Below are 18516 nucleotides of genomic sequence, written 5' to 3'. Positions count from 1 at the left end.
AGATTACCTCGGGTGAAGAATAACTTATTCTGCACCCTGGGTGATGAATAGTAACACGGATTGGGTCTCCGGGTTCACCGTCACAATACGCTTTCTTTTCATGTCATAATACGCTTTCAGTTTGAATTTAAAACATATACACGAGGTGATACTAATGTTGCCATTGGTATAGATTTGACTAATTACGATTTTTATCCGTCACGGGCTTTGCCCCACATGGGCCGAGATTGTGAGCTGCGACTTCGCCCTTGCATATGGGCCGAGATTGTAGAGGAGCGGAGCAAAAATTAGTTGATTTTCATGGGAGTCGAACTCAAGACCTGCCATTTAATCTCAACGTGTACAACCAACTGGCTAAAGCCAGGCACGCGTTAGCTTATGGTTGTGCATTGATATATGGTTGTGTAAAATACACATAAACTGTAAATTTTCTTGTTTTATGACCTATATTTTTATTTTCTTATGTCAAATTTTACGTCGTGAATCGATAGGAATGTAACTATTTGAATTCCAAACGTAATTTAATTATGAAATGATCGTAAGATTACCTCGGGTGAAGAATAACTTATTCTGCACCCTGGGTGATGAATAGTAACACGGATTGGGTCTCCGGGTTCACCGTCACAATACGCTTTCTTTTCATGTCATAATACGCTTTCAGTTTGAATTTAAAACATATACACGAGGTGATACTAATGTTGCCATTGGTATAGATTTGACTAATTACGATTTTTATCCGTCACGGGCTTTGCCCCACATGGGCCGAGATTGTGAGCTGCGACTTCGCCCTTGCATATGGGCCGAGATTGTAGAGGAGCGGAGCAAAAATTAGTTGATTTTCATGGGAGTCGAACTCAAGACCTGCCATTTAATCTCAACGTGTACAACCAACTGGCTAAAGCCAGGCACGCGTTAGCTTATGAATTTCTTGGGAAATAAGCATAGCTGCCCCGAGAGTCTAAGAAATAAATGATTTTCTGCAATTAGAAAGACAAGAAAGGAAGGAATAACGCCAAGAAAAAAAAGGAAAATGAAGAAGTTGACTCCACGGGAAGGCAATGATTTAATTAGTGCAGCTTGATTGCTTTCCTACTTAAAAGCGGAGATGCAGATCTAAAAAAAGCAAGATGCACGCTGGATAATTATTGTCGCTGATTGCCTTCCTATTTAAAAAGCGGACATATATATGCATATCACGAAATTAATTAGTAGGAAATCCAACATTAAATTAAATTATTTTATATTTTAACTTTCTGTTATTAATCTGATTTTTAGATAAAATCAAGCTTTTTAATTGTACAATTTTGAACAAAAGTTTCTAAGTTTCATAATTTTCTTCCTTGGTTCCTAATTTTAGCTAATTTTTCCTTTTTCCCTTTTAGTAAAACTCTGGCAGACATGACAAGAATTACATTATGTTTAGACTATCAAGAACAATCATTAGAGAGGAAAGTAACCTTTTTTGGTGGGGTGAGTAACCATATTTGTGACTTTTTTTAAGATATAGAGTGCACTAGATTTTTTTTCAAATTTTTTTACCTTCTCTATCAATATAGATATAGAATTTGTACAATTTGGCAGAAGAAGGGGCGCTTTGTGTCGATTTTAAGCAATACCCGGGGTGTGTTGACAATTGAGGAACATTGTTGTGAACCATAGAGTTTGACATTTTCTTTGAAATCTAGGAAGTGCTTTCGACTAAGAAAATATTTTTTTAAGGTATGCGCGTTGGATCAAAGATAATTAGTTATATTTTTAATTGCATATGATGTGGAAGTATAGGTTTATTTTAACACATTCAAGTGCAAGTGCAACCGATATATAAGTTATTTTGTGACAATGTGCGTCCATAGATTTTGTAAACATTAAATTATTCATGAGCTGTTATATTTTGTCCATAAAATTCTAATTACATTTGAATACATATTGATTTTGTCTTCCGGTGCAACGCACGGGTATATGTGCTAGTATATATATATATATATATAGAGGCACCATACGATGCTTCACATTAATCCTCACAACTAAAAAAATTAATCGTACGATCTCAAGAGTAATTATCTACAACCGTAGGATGATTTACCTTAAGAGTCCTAAGTTGTTGTCCCACGTACACCCCCTTTTAGGAAAAAAAAACTCCCCTTGAGACTTCTTCCTCCGCCAATCCTGTCAGCCCTAGCGATGAAAAGAGTTCTAGCGCTGCTCCTCCTCATCCCTCGTCCGATCCACTTCCTCCTATCCCATCTGTAGTTTGACGCAGGAGTCTTCTCAAGCGATCCAACCAGCCTCTATGGTTGTTGGATCTCCACTACCCCATGTCTCCAGATCCCAACGATGCAATCCATATCGGTTGAGGATGAGGGCGTTCAATCCCCTCAACTTCTATGGCGCGATCAAGTTGCAATTCATGTCGAAAGTTATAGTGGAGAAGGAGTCACATCAAGTGCAGTTTGAATCAGATCCAACAATCGCCATTATTGGTGAAGCTTTAGAGTGGAGGAACTATGGCAGATGACCCACAGTTTAACTCCCCTACAATATTCACGTTACATCTTCTGTTCCCCAAAAAAATCCATGTAGAAACAGCCCTGCCTCCTTACATAGTCCGGTACTGCTCTCTGCTCAATATTTATGTTGGATATTTGGAGAGAAACCTAATGTGTCCTCTCATCCGATTCTTCATGTGCGATCTTCTTCCTATATGCTAGGGTTGCAATTTACATCAAGCGTTGACATGATGTGTTTGATTTTTTAGTGGAAAATAGCATATAGGTCAAAGGAACAGAATAATCTTTTCATAAGTGTATTGGAGTTATAGATGCCCTAAAATTGCTGCTGCTGAGTTTGTCTGCTTCTACCTCCCTCCCAAGACAGTTCCCAGCGTTGGAATCTATCTCTCGAGGTATGGCACTGGGATCACATCAGCCGGTGCCGTTGAGTTGTGGGCATGGCATTTTTAGTTGATATAAACCTGCAGCTGTGCTGGCATATGCCAAGCCAATAAGAAGTGTCCAAAAGATGCAGCAGCAGGCTGGACTTAGCAGTAAGCCAGCAGGCATGCTGTATGATTGATGTCTTCCATCCATGTCGACATCTACATATGCAAGAGACAAAAATTGGACTGGAATGGCCATTGCATGTTGTAGTACTTTTTCTACAAGGTAAGCTCCCTACAGGGAGTGACTAATATGTTTGAATGCCTGATGAAGCTGGGCGGTTAGATGTCTAAAACATGGGATATCCATTGCCAATAAGATATAATTTTTAGCTTAACTGTGTCTTTATCTTCCACAAAGAGCGCATGTTTTTACTTCTCTCATATTTTTGCAGGTGCTCGATGAAATGCCTGCTGGAACAAACAATTTATTTTACTACCAGAGATACAAGTTTGAAGTTTAAGGTGGAGCAGAATTTACTCAAACGCGTCAGGTTCTTTTATGAATTTTTTTGTGGGAGAGAATGGTGTGCAACTAGCAGTAACAATTCATGGTCGTCAACTCTGAGAGATGTCTCAAGAGTATGTGGTACGTAGTGCCCTACAAGTAAGAATGAAATGCATGACAATTTAGTTTCAATATTTGTACTAATTCCTATGTAAGAGAGGGTGGTATGAAGGAAGATGAAGAAAGTACTATCATCGGCGCTATCGTCGCATACGATGTAGGATGTCCAGGCTGAAACGTGAAGGTAAGGTAATCATCGAAGAACAAATAATCTAGGTGAGACATCACAATCCATGTTCCTTGACATGACTTAGATATAGCCACCATCATTTCAGTTCTATATGATTCTGCCTTTCTTCTTATAAACTATGTCACAATTTGTTTCTAAGTATAAGAGGAACTAACGTGTGCTACTTTGTATTTAGGGACTGCTCAAATTTATGGTTTTACATAACAGTTGCTACACTCATATATATGATATACTTAATCGATGGTCTGACTAAGTTGCAGATTTGATACCCACATGATAGCTATTCGAATTTCAATATCATGGGAACTTATAAATGCCAGGCTTTGTCCTCTTCATTTATTTTTATTTCTCTTTGTATTATGCAGCAAGTGGTAACTGATACTGCTGCTTTCATGCCTACAGACCAGATCAATAGTTTGTGCTTCGTTTCTCAAGCAAGTAAACCAAACTGTTGTAGTATGGGGATTATCCTAACCAGAGCACTTTTATTTTTGTCACATATCTATATGGGTACAGTTTTCACAATTAATAAGTTTTTTCAGAGAGTGCTTAGCCTGATGCTATGAAGATCAAGTTTCATCGTGGCTTCACATTGTTAGATCAATTTGGGTTTTTATAGCAAGTTCAAAGCCTAATGCTCCAAATGGTACATTCTAATTTTAGAAGTATACCTTATTTTCTTAATCTGGAAATGATAAACCACCTGTATGGACATATGGTCTACAAAATCAGGGTAAAAGTGAACCTAAATTCAGATATATTTTGATGTAATCATATATTAGATGCAATTAGATTATATGAGCATATCAGACTAGATGGTCTCATAGACCTTTAGAAGTTGCTGATATTCTCTATTTTTGGCCACGTCATTTTTGTCAAAATAGTAGAGTCGCTAACACATCTGCACAACATATGGCTTATTACATATATACGCTTGGTCTTTTGTTCTGCGCAACAAAACCATGGGTTTTTTCTTCTAAGAAAACGTTGTATATATCCTTAAATGTTGGAATTTTTTTAAACATTAGTGCTGTATCCACGAGATCTATAGAAGTTAGAAAGTTAGAAGTAATGCCTTACATGTAAATAGAAGCATTATTGATTTCCGTGGTATGATTAAAAAGTTCACGTAGGCCCAATTGCTTTTTATTTGTTGTTTTGGTTCCGATAATGTCTCATTGATAGTTTGAGTTTCCTCAGCACGAATAGACTCAACTGTGTATCGATTCAGTTTTGCATATATTTTGCCAGTATGGTATTTATCATTTTTTCCCATGATACAGGAGATCGGATTTAGGAGCTTCTGTTATTTGAGGCAATTTCAAAAAGGATCGGTAAGGTCAAAATGATCTAAAAGCTTATTGCATTCATAAGTAGTATGTCACATCATATCACAAGAAGAAGCACGAAACACTAGCAGGTATATAATGTCTATTTTGCTTTCTATTTGTTGTTTAGGTTCAGATTACAAATTCTTGCATGATGTACAAGTTTCAACCGAATAGTGCACACTAAATATTTTGTATTGTTATGCACGATGAACCACACCAAGATTTTGAATGGCTCATGGCAGACTATACAACTAACCTATTATATGGCATCCTTAATTTCTGTCTAGAAGCATTACTTCTACATATGCTTCTATTGTTGCACCATCGCATGGATCAAACACACTAAAATATGATGTTGATCTTGCAGAAAAGGAAGAACAGCGGTGCCACATAAGCAAGGCTCGACCTAGCGGTTATCATGGTAGCCTCTTAGGTGTTCCTACTTCCTACTATCCATGCTCCCTGACAACCCAGCTTATTACACATCCAGCTCCAGAGCAATGACATATTGTAGGCATCACTGTATATAATTTTATTGCATATTGCTCAAGCGTGTGTCACTACACTTGCTATCCACATGTACTATAGACAAATATGTTATCCTACTGTAGTATGAAGGTTTATGTTTTCCTTCCACATGTATGTTCATCGAAATGTTCAATGATATGCCACGTGGAAGATATTCTCATGCTTGCTCTAGTTTTTTTTTATTGGCAGTAGATCATTGGTCATGACTATATTGTACGAAAGGTAATAATTTCTCATCCAGATGTTTGTGATTAGAAAAATTCATTTGCTCCCTATAACATCTTCTGAAGTGTATTTAGAAGTCCATATTACCCCCCTAAACTTGTCTCACGGTTCAGTCTACAACCCTTAACTTTGTTTTGGTTCATATTACACCCTTGAACTATAAAAACCGGTCACAATACCCCCTTCCTTCTCATTTAACCAGTTTGGACGTGTTTTCACTCTAGTTGTGTCCTAGGCAGCACTGCCACGTCATCATATTTCTCTCTCATTTCTGCCATGTCACAATTTCTCTCTCCTCTCAGAACTGAAACAAAAAATAGTATGTTTCTCACGATCCGTATGTACATTTTAGATAAAATTTCACCAGATTGTTCACTGCATTGTTCTTGATTTACTAGGATTGTTTTTTCAATTCTCTGCGCAGTTTGATTTTTGAGGTTCTCATCAAACCGTAAACAAATTTTAACTAAAATTATACCACATTGGTCATTTAATAATTCCAGATTTACTGAAAATATTTTTATTTCAGTACACTTTCCTTTTTTACTTTTAGATTTGTGAGCATTTCGACAACACAAGGACGTATGTTGTAGGTTTTTTGGCACTACGTCGACATAATATCAACCATGTGAATCAATACATATTACTCATATTCTAATACTACATTGCACAATCTCAATACAAAAGCATGGTCCATATAGTTCTTAATGGTCTTCATAGTCTCACATAAATTGAAGAAAGCATCAAACTAGACACACATGGTCTGTATGGTTCACGACAATCATGAATGGAAAAGAGTTTAACAAGCAATAGGAAATGGTTTGGCATATCACAACAGTAAAGCATCACAAGTTGACAAGCAATGTAACTATCAACTGGAGATAATCTAGAGCCCGAAAAGCACGCCTACTCGTTGTGTTGTTGTCCTCTCTTCTTATTCCTTTTAGGTTTTGTACTTGCCTTTCTCTTTCTGCTAGTTGTCGTGCTTTCTTGCGAAGGCTACAAAAACATTGGTCAAATTGAGACCACAAGTTCATCTCCAAGAGTTCATATTGCACAACAATAGTGTGAGCTTACCATGAAGGTTGTAGTTCGTGGTTGTGTGGATGGCGAAGCCCGAGGGAACATCGATGGCGCAGACCGAGGCTATAAGTAATACATGTTATAAATATTATAATTCATAATACAATATTAAAATAATGGATATTGAGAGCTCACCACATTAGGTGCAGCCCGAGAGAGTGTGGTTGGTGCAGCTGATTGTTGTTGATGTGAAGGCTGCTACTAACAAAATTAATAAATATTGCAACTCATAATACATGAATGTAAATTGGAAAATAATGAGAGCTCACCACATTAGATGTTCCAGCCATGACTCCGTTTCTCCTCTCACATGATGTTCTATTATGCCCAATCTGTTTGCATTTCCCACAACGAATGGTAGTACCAGCTTTGCTAACTCTACTGCTCCCTGGCTTCTCATCTGGTTCTTTCGTTCTTGACTTCTTCTTTCTGCCAGGCATTGCAATGTGCCCAGGTGCCACTGGCCTAGGTTTGTCTGAAATTGGCCATGCAGACATTCCTTCCACAGGCTGAAGGCAATGCTCATAGGTTTTTCTAAACTCCTTAACATGGTAGCACTTTGCAATATAGTCGTCAAGGCTATTTGTATGATAATATATGCAAGCTATAGCATGTGAACAAGGAAGCCCCGAAAGTTGCCAATACCTGCAGGTACATGTCCTCTCTTCAAGTTTAACAGTAAACCTATGCTCACGAAGCTTAACTTCATAAGAATCATTGCCATTCCAGATTGCATGGCAGTATGCAGACTGGTTTATGCTCTTCTTCAATTTCTTTGTTATGTTAGGACAAATAATGACACTGGCCGCTCACTTATCTAGCTGAGTTCTCATCTCTTGTATTCTAACCATCACCTTGCATCGGATAGCTTCAAGCATGGTAATTATGGGCATGTACCTAGCTTGAACTATCCACTTATTGAATGATTCACATATATTATTGTCCACGGAGTCACAGTTAGAACCTAACTTGAACCAGGCCCTACTCCAGTGATGTGGGTCCTTTTCCATCATTGCTTTGGCACCATCTGTCGTCTCTTGTGCCAAAAAAGCCCTTGCTTGATTGAACAACATTGGGCATGGAGCTTTCGCACACGCCCAAAAAAGTTTCTACCATTTTTATCTATGAATTTCTTTCTCCAATTGGCATAAATGTGCCTAGCACAATTACGATGCTCTGCCCTCGGAATCCAGTTTTGCACAGCATTAAGAATACCCTAAGACAAAAAAGATGGATAAAAGGGTTAGCATATAAGATAAAATTATCACTGAAATAAACCAATGTCCATAAACATCAAGTAGAAAATACCTTTTGTTGATCAGATATTATTACCCAACCGTCTCCATCTCCTAGCTTCAGATCATTGAACAATACAGAACAAAACCAATTCCAAGAATCCTTGGTCTCCTTATCAACTGCTGCCCAAGCGATAGGATAAATCTGATTGTTGGCATCTCTACCAACAGCACACAATAGCTCTCCGGCTCTTCCTTTGAAAAAGCACCCATCAAGTCCAATTACTTTCCTACAACCAGCAAGAAAACCTTTTCTACAAGCTTCAAAACAAACATAGAATCTGTAAAATGTTGGCTTTTGAAAGTCAGGGTGCAGCTTGACAATCACAGTGCTACCGGGGTTGCTTCTAAGTAGCTCGTTCTGGTAATCAAACACTTTGCCGTATTCACCAGACTGTGCATCCATCATTCTAGCAACCACTATAGCCTTAGCTTTCTTGATCTTTGATATGTGCACATTTGCAAACATCTCTTCTTGGACTGTCTGTTGTAGGTGTGCAACACTCCACTGTGGATTTGCCGTTATCAAATTTTGGAACTTGTTTGCAATTCTAGTTGCAGTCACCAACTTACTATCTCTTCTCTGAGGGCATATGTGCTCATCTTTGTAAGAAGTTACCTGCCAACTCTCGAACCTGCTAGTTTTCTTCAACAAGCAGACCCAAGGACACAAAGGCCAACTACAGATTGCCCTTACTCTGTCACCCTCATCCTTCACAAATTTGATTTCTTTCTTCTCATTAAGACCATAGTTGATAATGGCTTGCTTGAACTCCTGTTTGCCACTAAATTTCATGCCAAGCTCAAAATATGGCACGTTTGCATTTTCATCAAACCTTGGATACTTCGACTCTTTACGAATAAGCTCACCTTCACTATCTTCATCCAATGATTCATCATCATCACTAGAGTTAGCTTCTATTTGCTGCGGCACATCATTGAACTTGAGATCACCTTCAAGAATAGGAGCTTTACCAGCCTTCACCAAAGCCTTGAATTCTTGATAACTATGGTGAATATTTGCTGCCTCATCATCATCAGAAGAATCATCATCCGGAGCATAGTCTGACTCATCGGAAGAAATGTCGGAATCAACTCCACATGCTTCAACTGTGTGACTTGGTGCTGCCCTATGCACTGCCAATTTTTTCTTTCCTTGTACATGTCCTGAAGACATATTCTCACAATCCTTGCTGCCACCAACATGCATCTCATCACCAAAATCTGGTTCGGGAAACGGGATGCCAATATCTCCATGATCTGCAAACATTCCTTCTATCTCGTCCTCTGTAAATCCATCATTCATTGCCTCATTTGGCTCAACTGTTTTCTCTCTTGGTTCTTCAACATATATGTCCACAACGCCATCAATAGGAATATGTTGTAACATTACCGTGCATGCCTCATCATTCCAAAGACAACTAAGGCCACCGAACAAACATTTCCCAGGCACCAACCAGTGCAATATTTCTCCATCTAAAATTGTGTGGTGAAGCCTCAAGTGGCGTTGAATCTCTGCCATTCCACATCTATCGTAGAGAATCATAGACAAAGCTTCTTCCCCTCCCACATAATCCAATAATTGCCCATGATTCATAAATTTTCCATCGAAGTGGAATCGAACCGTCAAATAGTCCTTCCTTGACATCAAGCAGCTGCCAAAAATAAACATAGTAATTCAAAATTTTAATGTACTTCACGAAAGAAAAAAAGTAAATGTAATAAAAGCACGGTGAGCTAAAACAAGTTTAGTGCATAATTTTTATATAAGCTTACAGGATCACACTTCCTTCTAATTGTACACTTTTAAAGAAATTATCTGCATCCAAACTTCAAATACGATGTTGTTTCTGTCCTATAGTAACCTCAAATCATTTGTATGCTTATGTACTAGTTAGATGGTTAGCTAGTAATAAAAACACTTTGGTGCTTAGCAAGTAATGAGAAGTAATAAGACTAGTAATCAATAAGCTAGTAATTAGTTGTTTCAATCCATAGCGTGTGCGTCCATGCAAGCACGTAACCTGCCTTGTGACGATGAATACTGTTGGGTCCCTGTACTCCAGCTCGTCAACTAGAGAGTCCTTTTTCCATTACGCATGCACCCTGCAAGTCGGATGAAAGAAATCAACACACATGCAAAGCAAGAGACGAGCAGAAAGATCAGCCTCTAGCAACGAATGAGGAGACGGGACAGCGCTGCCGGCTGCCGGCGTCGACCGGCGGCTGCTTAGCCTAGCGGCAGAAGGGCATGACGCATGGGGGAGGAGATGGGACACGCGGCGGCAGCAACGGTGGAGACCTGGATGGTGGCGGCGGCGGCAGCAACGGTGGAGACCTGGATGGTGGCGGCGGCGGTGCGGAGACCTAGATTGATCGACGTGCGAATGATACCTCGAGAAACCCTTGCATGACTAGCTGACTAGACAGTTTACGTGGCAAGGAGAGGAGAAAATCCACCATGTGGCAGAAAAAAACCGGAGCTAAATCAAGTCGACTTGTGCGAGGGATGCATTGTGAACGGTTTTTATAGTTTGAGGTTGGAATTTGAACCAAAGCAAAGTTAAGGGTTGTAGACTGAACCATGAGACAAGTTTAGGGGGGTAATATGGACTTCTCTCTTCAAACAATACATATACATATTGTGTTTTATGAAATAAATTCACATACAAGAAATGCTACTAAATTTTGGATATCCATGTGTTGCTAAAATTCGCTAGCCCGTGCAGATGCACGGGTTGTTGACTAGTATATCTAGTTTATATTTGTATATGTCCTTTGTATGTTAGTGTAATGAATTTGATTGGATTGAATGAACCTTTTGAGGGTGAATGAAACAAATGTTGGAATGATGAATCATAAATACCACAATGGCCCTGTTTGGATCCATGGGTTAGAGTTAGTTTGAACTAGTTTGGGCTCAAATGGCCCTAAAGTATCCAAACATGAGGGCTAGTTTTGAGCTAGCTGCACCCAAAAAAAAATTCTCCTCAAGAGGTGCTAATTGGAGCTAGTTCTCCTAGTGCATTTATTGTCAATCTAACCCTGTAATTCAAACATCTCTTTGGCTAAAGTTAGCTCAGGATTAGTCATGAGCTAGAAACTAACTCTAACCTCTAGCTAAGTGGAGTATGCAAACAGGGTAAATACTTGGCGGCCAGCATGTAATATTATTAGATTGATACTTGGAATTACTCTCGGATAGTAGGTGTTTGAGATACGGCGTGAGAATTGCAAGCTAAGATGACGCGCCGCCAATGGAGCCAAGACCTCAATCTTGTCAGTTACCGCTGCCGTCACTGCCTGAGATGGAATGCCAGAGCACTGCCTCTGTTCCTACTCAATACTACTATGGTCTACGAGTACTTCTTTTCAGCCGGAATCGGGCATAGAATTTCTGCGTCAGTGCACCACATGTCTTGCCGATCTCGAAGAATACCATTTACCGGTCCACGATTCTCATTTTCGGTTGTGTTTAGTTTAATTTTATGAGCGATGACCATCGTGTTTGAGATACCGTATCATACTAATGCTGTACTGCACGTCTACACCACCTGACAATAAATCCAGCAGCTGAACAAATTCAACCCAAAAAAGGAGCCGAGCCGCCACGACATAGAATTAAATCTGTAGGCCCGTCGGATCGAGTAACCGAGCCGCCACGACATCAACACCGCCGCCAGACCAGCGCCAGCTGCCTACGCAGTCACAACAACATGGCCACCACCGAAGGATCCCGGGGCTACCGCCCCAGCATCCGTGCTCCACTAGACTCGGCCGCCATCTAGGGTTGACTGTCGCCCATCGGCCGGAGGCCCCCCGCCACGAGAATAAGCGAGGAGACAAGGACCCGCCGATTGTTCGTCGCGCAGGGCTTTATGCACCGGTTTCCTCTAGCGGCAGCGGGTGGCTAGATGGAGAGGCAGTAGGCCATCCAACTCGACTATGAACACGGATACGGCAGCAGGCCATCCAACTCTATACCTCGAATGTCCGGCATTTATTAAATTTTAAAAATATATGCAACCTTCCAACAAATTGATATGGACGCTATACAATGGCCTTCCGCCAAATGAGCATGTTTTATTGCCTTCCGCCAAATAAGCAAGTTTATTGCATATGAAGTATATATGATTTACAATATAGATGGTATCCAAATTTGGCGGAAGGTTGCAGCCATGGCCTTCTGCCGAATTGTTTGTTGCCTATGACCTGCGGTCAAACAGTTGGCTAGGTGTACATGCCTTCAGTCAAACACACGTGACTTGGCCAAGATATGCTAGCTAGCCTTCTACCAAACAGCCATGCTAATCACGTTACGCTCTTCTCCTTTCGTCAAATAGCATCGGTCTTCTGCCATCCAGCATATATGGGCGAGGAGTACATGATGACTTTTGATTGGCCAGGCTGATGCCTCGACTCCCGCAAACCTTCTCAAGATTTGTTTTCGGTTTACGAGAATTCGGAGGGTGAATTGGTTAGGCTGGTCGTAATGGTAGTATCATAGCTAGTATCATGCATATCAACTAGGCAATTTTGATGAGGTGTCATAGCATTAAATGAAGAAAGAGAGGGTGTAGTATCATATCATAATACCGTATCATATTAAATGCTATGCTACTTTGTGTCATGCATGGCAATAAATAGAGTACAATTTGATACTAATATATGATACTATGCATTAGGGAGGTAGTATCATACACTAGTATCATATGCATGATACTAGGATATGATACTCCCCATTACAACCAGCCTTACTGGTCCACGTTAGATACCTTATATCGTCTCGACACCTAACTCCGAAAAGTTCTGGGCATTTTTATGGTCCGTGTTGAAAGATGCGCTTACACGCTCTTGAAAATTCTATGAAAGCTAAATGGAAGCAACGGTAGAGAGCGCGAGACTTGCTACTATCATCATCGTACACAAAGATTTCTATTCTACTCAGTCAACATCGTCGACAACCTTAATTTGCTAAATGAATGAATAGAAAATTCTATGGTAAAAGCTAATGCTGCCAGCAACCTGGACAGAGTTTCCATTCTACCCAGTCGTCGACAACGACTGTGCATAGCAGTATGAACAACCTGCGAGACTAGTAAAGCATGCACGAATTTGAAAATTATATGAAAGCTACACCTTTGTACCAGATGATAAGCATGCCACATAAGCAAGAATTAATGTGATTTTGGTGTTAAAAAGTGCTAATCCCGCCATCCAGGTGCATAGGGCGCCTAAGAAAAAGTTCTGCGATTTAGGTGGGTTGATATTGGACGAGAGCGCACCCAGGTTTCCCTCAGACTAGCCATAATGGGTAGTAACGTAGACTAGTAACATGCACATATTACTAGTCTATGTTACTACCTCTATAGTGGGGAGTAACATATGTGTGATAACATGCAACACTTCATTTATTAGGCTATAGACTCATTTTATCTAGATATGTGTGATGTTACTCATACTACTAGTAACTAGCTATGTTACCACTTTCCTCAATTTTTTCATTTATTGCTTACCACATCATCTATTTTATCTAGATATATGTGATGTTACTGCCTATGTTACTCCCACTGTGGGTATTCTCAAAATCAAAACCGAATTTGAAAATTAATCATGTCATTAGTGCTGACCGTTTGGGCTTGGCCCACCCGTAGAATTCACTCGTCTAATCAGCGCCTGGCTACCGTGCATACATTGGCTCTTTCCTTCTCTCACGGATCGCCATGCATGTTGTTTGCTTTCACACAGGAGATTACTAGGAGGTGGACCAGTGGGAGATTAGGAGAATGAGAGCGTCCTGGTGGAGTGAACGGAAAAATCGAGACGGTTTAGATAAACGAGGAGCATTTAATTGAATTACGTCTAACACTTTTGGAATTTTAGGATTCCCTTAAGCGCCCTATGCACCTGAACAGAGGGAGTAGGCACAATGCACCCGATACCTGCAACGCTGCCGGGAGACATATGGTGTTTCAAAGCCGGGTTATTCTAAAAAAAAGGGTTTTCCAGTTTTCTCCTATATATATAATTCATGAACATTTTTCTATATATTGATTGATTTATTTAATTTCTTTTTCAGTGTGTGTATATATATTTAAAATGTTCAGTGTGTATTGGAAAAAATGGCACTGCGCATTTTTTGAAAAAACTCACTGTACATTGAAAAAAGATCATTGTATAGAAAAATTGTTTGTTAGTATATTGGTTCAGTGAGTTTTTAGAATATCATACACCATATAATATATTTTTTGTTCAGTGTGTAATTAAAAATTGTTTGTCATATATTAATAATGTTCATGAACATTTTATAAATTGGTAAAGATTTTTTTCGGAAACATAGAAACGGACTTTAATTATTCACATTGCTACATGTTGGTAAAGCTACCCCATGCTGTTACTGGGCCGGCCCTTCGCCTCAAGATGTAGGCGATTGCTACATGTTGCTCACGACGAGTGATACATAACAGCTTCGAACCCGATTCCTATTTGGCGCTATGGTTAAAGGCGAGAAAACAAACCGGCACGCCCCTCTGCTTCCTGGGTACGGTCCATTTTCATTATTTTTAACCCTGAACCTCACTTCTTCCTTCCAAAAGCAGCAACCAACTCGGACGACTCAGCTATTGTGGCCGCATATACTTCTTCTACTTCTTATTCCGCGCTTCGAGACTTTTGTCTTTTTTTCAGTTTTTCTTTGGGAGGTTTTTCATTTTGTTTTTACTTCAGTTTTCCTTTTTTTCTTTTTTGTTGTTCCTTTTTTTTGGAATACGTGAATCTTTTCAAATTTGAAACTTTATTCAAATCTTGATTTTTTTGCAATTTGTAAACTTCTTCTCAATTTGATGAACTTTTTGAAACAATTGGTTAACCTTTTCTAATTTTTAAATTTTATTTATATAAAAAAGAACTTATCTCAAATCTGTGAACTTTTTCAAAATCGATGAACATTTCTTGAATTCATGAACTTTTTTCAAAACTGATGAAATTTTTTCAAGCCCATGAAATTTTTTCTATCAAAATTGATGAACTTTTTTCAAATCCGTGTACTTTTCTAAAGAATTGATGAAATGTAAAAAAAAATCCTGTTTTTAGTTAAAAATCAATGATTTTTTTAAAATACCTAGGTTTTTTTTCGAATTTGTGAACTTTTTCCAATCTATGATTTTTTTTCAAACTTGTGATTTTTGTCAAAATCATGTTTTTTCTCAAATTCTTAACACCGCCGATGAACGAATGCTTAATGCTAGAGTTCACAAAGGAGGAGGTCAAAGCAGCCCTGGATCATATCGGCGATCTAAAGGCTCCAGGGCCGGATGGCATGCCTTCTCTGGTGTACAGAAACATTGGGAGATGATGGGAGAGAAATTGTGATGGAAGTGCTCAGCGTGCTGAATGATGGGCCGATGCCGGAAGGGTGGAATGATACATATGTTGTGCTAATCCCTAAAGTGAAGGACCCAACCAAAATCAAGGATTTGAGGCCCATAAGCTTATGTAACATGCTTTACAAGCTCGTGTTGAAGGTTCTCGCCAATAGACTGAAGCTTATTCTGCCTGAAGTAATATTAGAAAACCAAAGTGCATTTGTTCCGGGACGACTAATCACGGATACTATTTTGATCCATACGAGATTTCCCACATGTTGTTGAACAAGAAGCAGGGGAAAGAGGGTTATGCAACAATTAAGGCGAACATGAGCAAGTGTATGATAGGGTCGAGCGAAACTTCCTGAAAATGATGATGGAACGGTTGTGGTGTTTTCAAACCTGGGTGGATCTGATTATGATAATGTGTTACTACTGTTCGGTATCAAATCAAGGTCAATGGTTGTCTGAAGGAGCAGTTTGTGCCCACCCGGGGGTTGCGTCAAGGAGACCCACTCTCGCCATATCTATTTCTCATTTGTGTGGAGGGGATGTCTGTGCTGCTACATGATGCAAAAAGGACAGGAAGGCATAGTGGGGTGCGATGTGTCAGGGTGCCCCGGCTATCACCCATCTTTTGTGTGTGGATGACTTAGTATTGATGAAAGCGAACAACGGAGAAGCAATTGAGCTAAAGAGGCTGTTGGACCTGTATGAGGACTACTCTAGACAATGGATCAATACAGAAAAAAGCGATCATGTTCAGTGCTAATACACGAAGAGAACAGAAGGAAACAGTGAAGCAAAGAGTTGGCATAGCTGTGAAACCGGGAATGAGCGTTACCTTGGGCTACCAGTGTATGTGGGCCGGTCAATGAATAAGGTATTTGCATATATCAAGGATGCCATCTGGCGTAGGATTCAGGGCTAGAAGGAACGTTTTCTGGACAAAGTAGGGAAGGAAGTGCTAGTCAAAGCCGTCGTGCAGGCCATCCCAACCTATGTTATGTCGTGTTTCTATCTTACCAAGTCACTTTGTGAGGAGATAAGCTCTCTAATTGGTAGATTTTGGTGGAACCAACACGATAACGAATCCAAGATCCATTGGATTGGGTGGCTGAAACTCACAAAGTCGAAGTCATACGGGGGCTTAGGGTTCCGAGACATACACTGTTTTAACATCGCTATCTTATCTCGGCAAATATGGAGGCTAATACAACGACCAGAGAGTCTATGTGCACAAGTCTTGAGTGCTTAATACTTTCCTGATGGCAACATTATGGCAGCAGAGCCAAGAGAGGGCATATCCTATACATGGAGGAGTTTACTACATGGACTGGAACTGGTGAAACACGGGTGAGGGAGTCCTGGACTAGGGGGTGTCCGGACAGCCGGACTATCAATATCCGCAGGACTCCCAGACTACGAAGATACAAGATTGAAGACTCCGGCTCGTGTCCGGATGGTACTTTCCTTGGCGTGGAAGGCAAGCTTGGCGATACGGATATGTAGATCTCCTACCATTGTAACCGACTCTGTGTAACCCTAGCCCTCTCCGGTGTCTATATAAACCGGAGGGCCTTAGTCCGTAGGACGAACATACATCTCAACAATCATACCATAGGCTAGCTTCTAGGGTTTAGCCTCCTTGATCTCGTGGTAGATCTACTCTTGTACTACCCATATCATCAATATTAATCAAGCAGGACGTAGGGTTTTACCTCCCTCGAGAGGGCCTGAACCTGGGTAAAAACATTGTGTCCCTCGTCTCTTGTTACCATCCGCCTAGACGCACAGTTCGGGACCCCCTACCCGAGATCCGCCGGTTTTGACACCGACATTCGTGCTTTCATTGAGAGTTCCTCTGTGTCGTCGCTGATAGGCCTGATGGCGTCTTCAACCAGCAACGCTGTCCAAGGTGAGACTTTTCTCCCCGGGCAGATCTTCGTATTCGGCGGCTTTGCACTGCGAGCCAATTCTCTTGGCCGTCTGGAGCAGATCGAAAGCTACGCCCCTGGCCGTCAGGTCAGATTCGGAAGCTTAGACTTCACGGCCGATGACCGCGGAGACTTGATCTTCGACGGACTCGAGCCATAGCCAAGCGTGCCGCACTGTGACGATGGGCACGATCTAGCTCTGCCGCCGGACAGTGCCTTGGTGGCCGCACTCGGATCCGCTTCGGCCATTAGCCCGGAGCCGATCGCCCAGATCGAGGGTCGGTGGATAGACGCCGCCCCGGGGGCTTCAACATCCACGGCGATGGAGCCGAACACCAATCTTGTCCCTTGCGAAACTCGTGAATCCGAGGTGCCGGACTCCTCGCTGGACTCCGAACCTCCCGCGCCCCTACCGATCGGTCCGGATTGGGCGCCGGTTATGGAATTCACCGCCACGGACATATTCCAACACTCGCCTTTCGGCGATATCCTAAACTCATTAAAGCATCTCTCGTTATCGGGAGAGTCCTGGCCGGACTATGGCCAGGATGGTTGGAGTACGGACGACGAAGAAATTCAGAGCCCACCCACCACCCACTTTGTAGCCACTGTCGAGGATTTAACCGACATGCTAGACTACGACTCCGAAGACATCGACGCTATGGACGACGATGCTGGAGACGAACAAGAACCAGCGCCTACAGGGCACTGGAAGGCCACCTCGTCATATGACATATACATGGTGGATACCCCAAAAGAAGGGGATGGCGAAGAAGCAGCGGAGGCAGACTCTTTAAAGAAGCAGCCCAAACGCCGGCGTCAGCGGCGCCGCTCTAAATCCCGCCAAAGCAAGAATAAAGATTCCGGCACAGGAAATAATAATACCCCAGAGAGTGCCGAAGACAATCCCATCCAGCAAGACTCAGCGCAGGAGGATGCAGAAGCAAGCCCCCACGAGAGGGCAGCAGACGAAGAGGTTGAGGGTCATAACTATATGCCTCCCTCCGAAGACGAAGCAAGCCTCAATGACGATGAACTCGTCGTGCCCGAGGACCCCGTC

Source organism: Triticum aestivum, chromosome 2B (assembly GCF_018294505.1).
Source record: "Triticum aestivum cultivar Chinese Spring chromosome 2B, IWGSC CS RefSeq v2.1, whole genome shotgun sequence".
In the NCBI taxonomy this organism is placed as follows: Eukaryota; Viridiplantae; Streptophyta; class Magnoliopsida; order Poales; family Poaceae; genus Triticum; species Triticum aestivum.
This window is presented reverse-complemented; position numbering follows the sequence as displayed.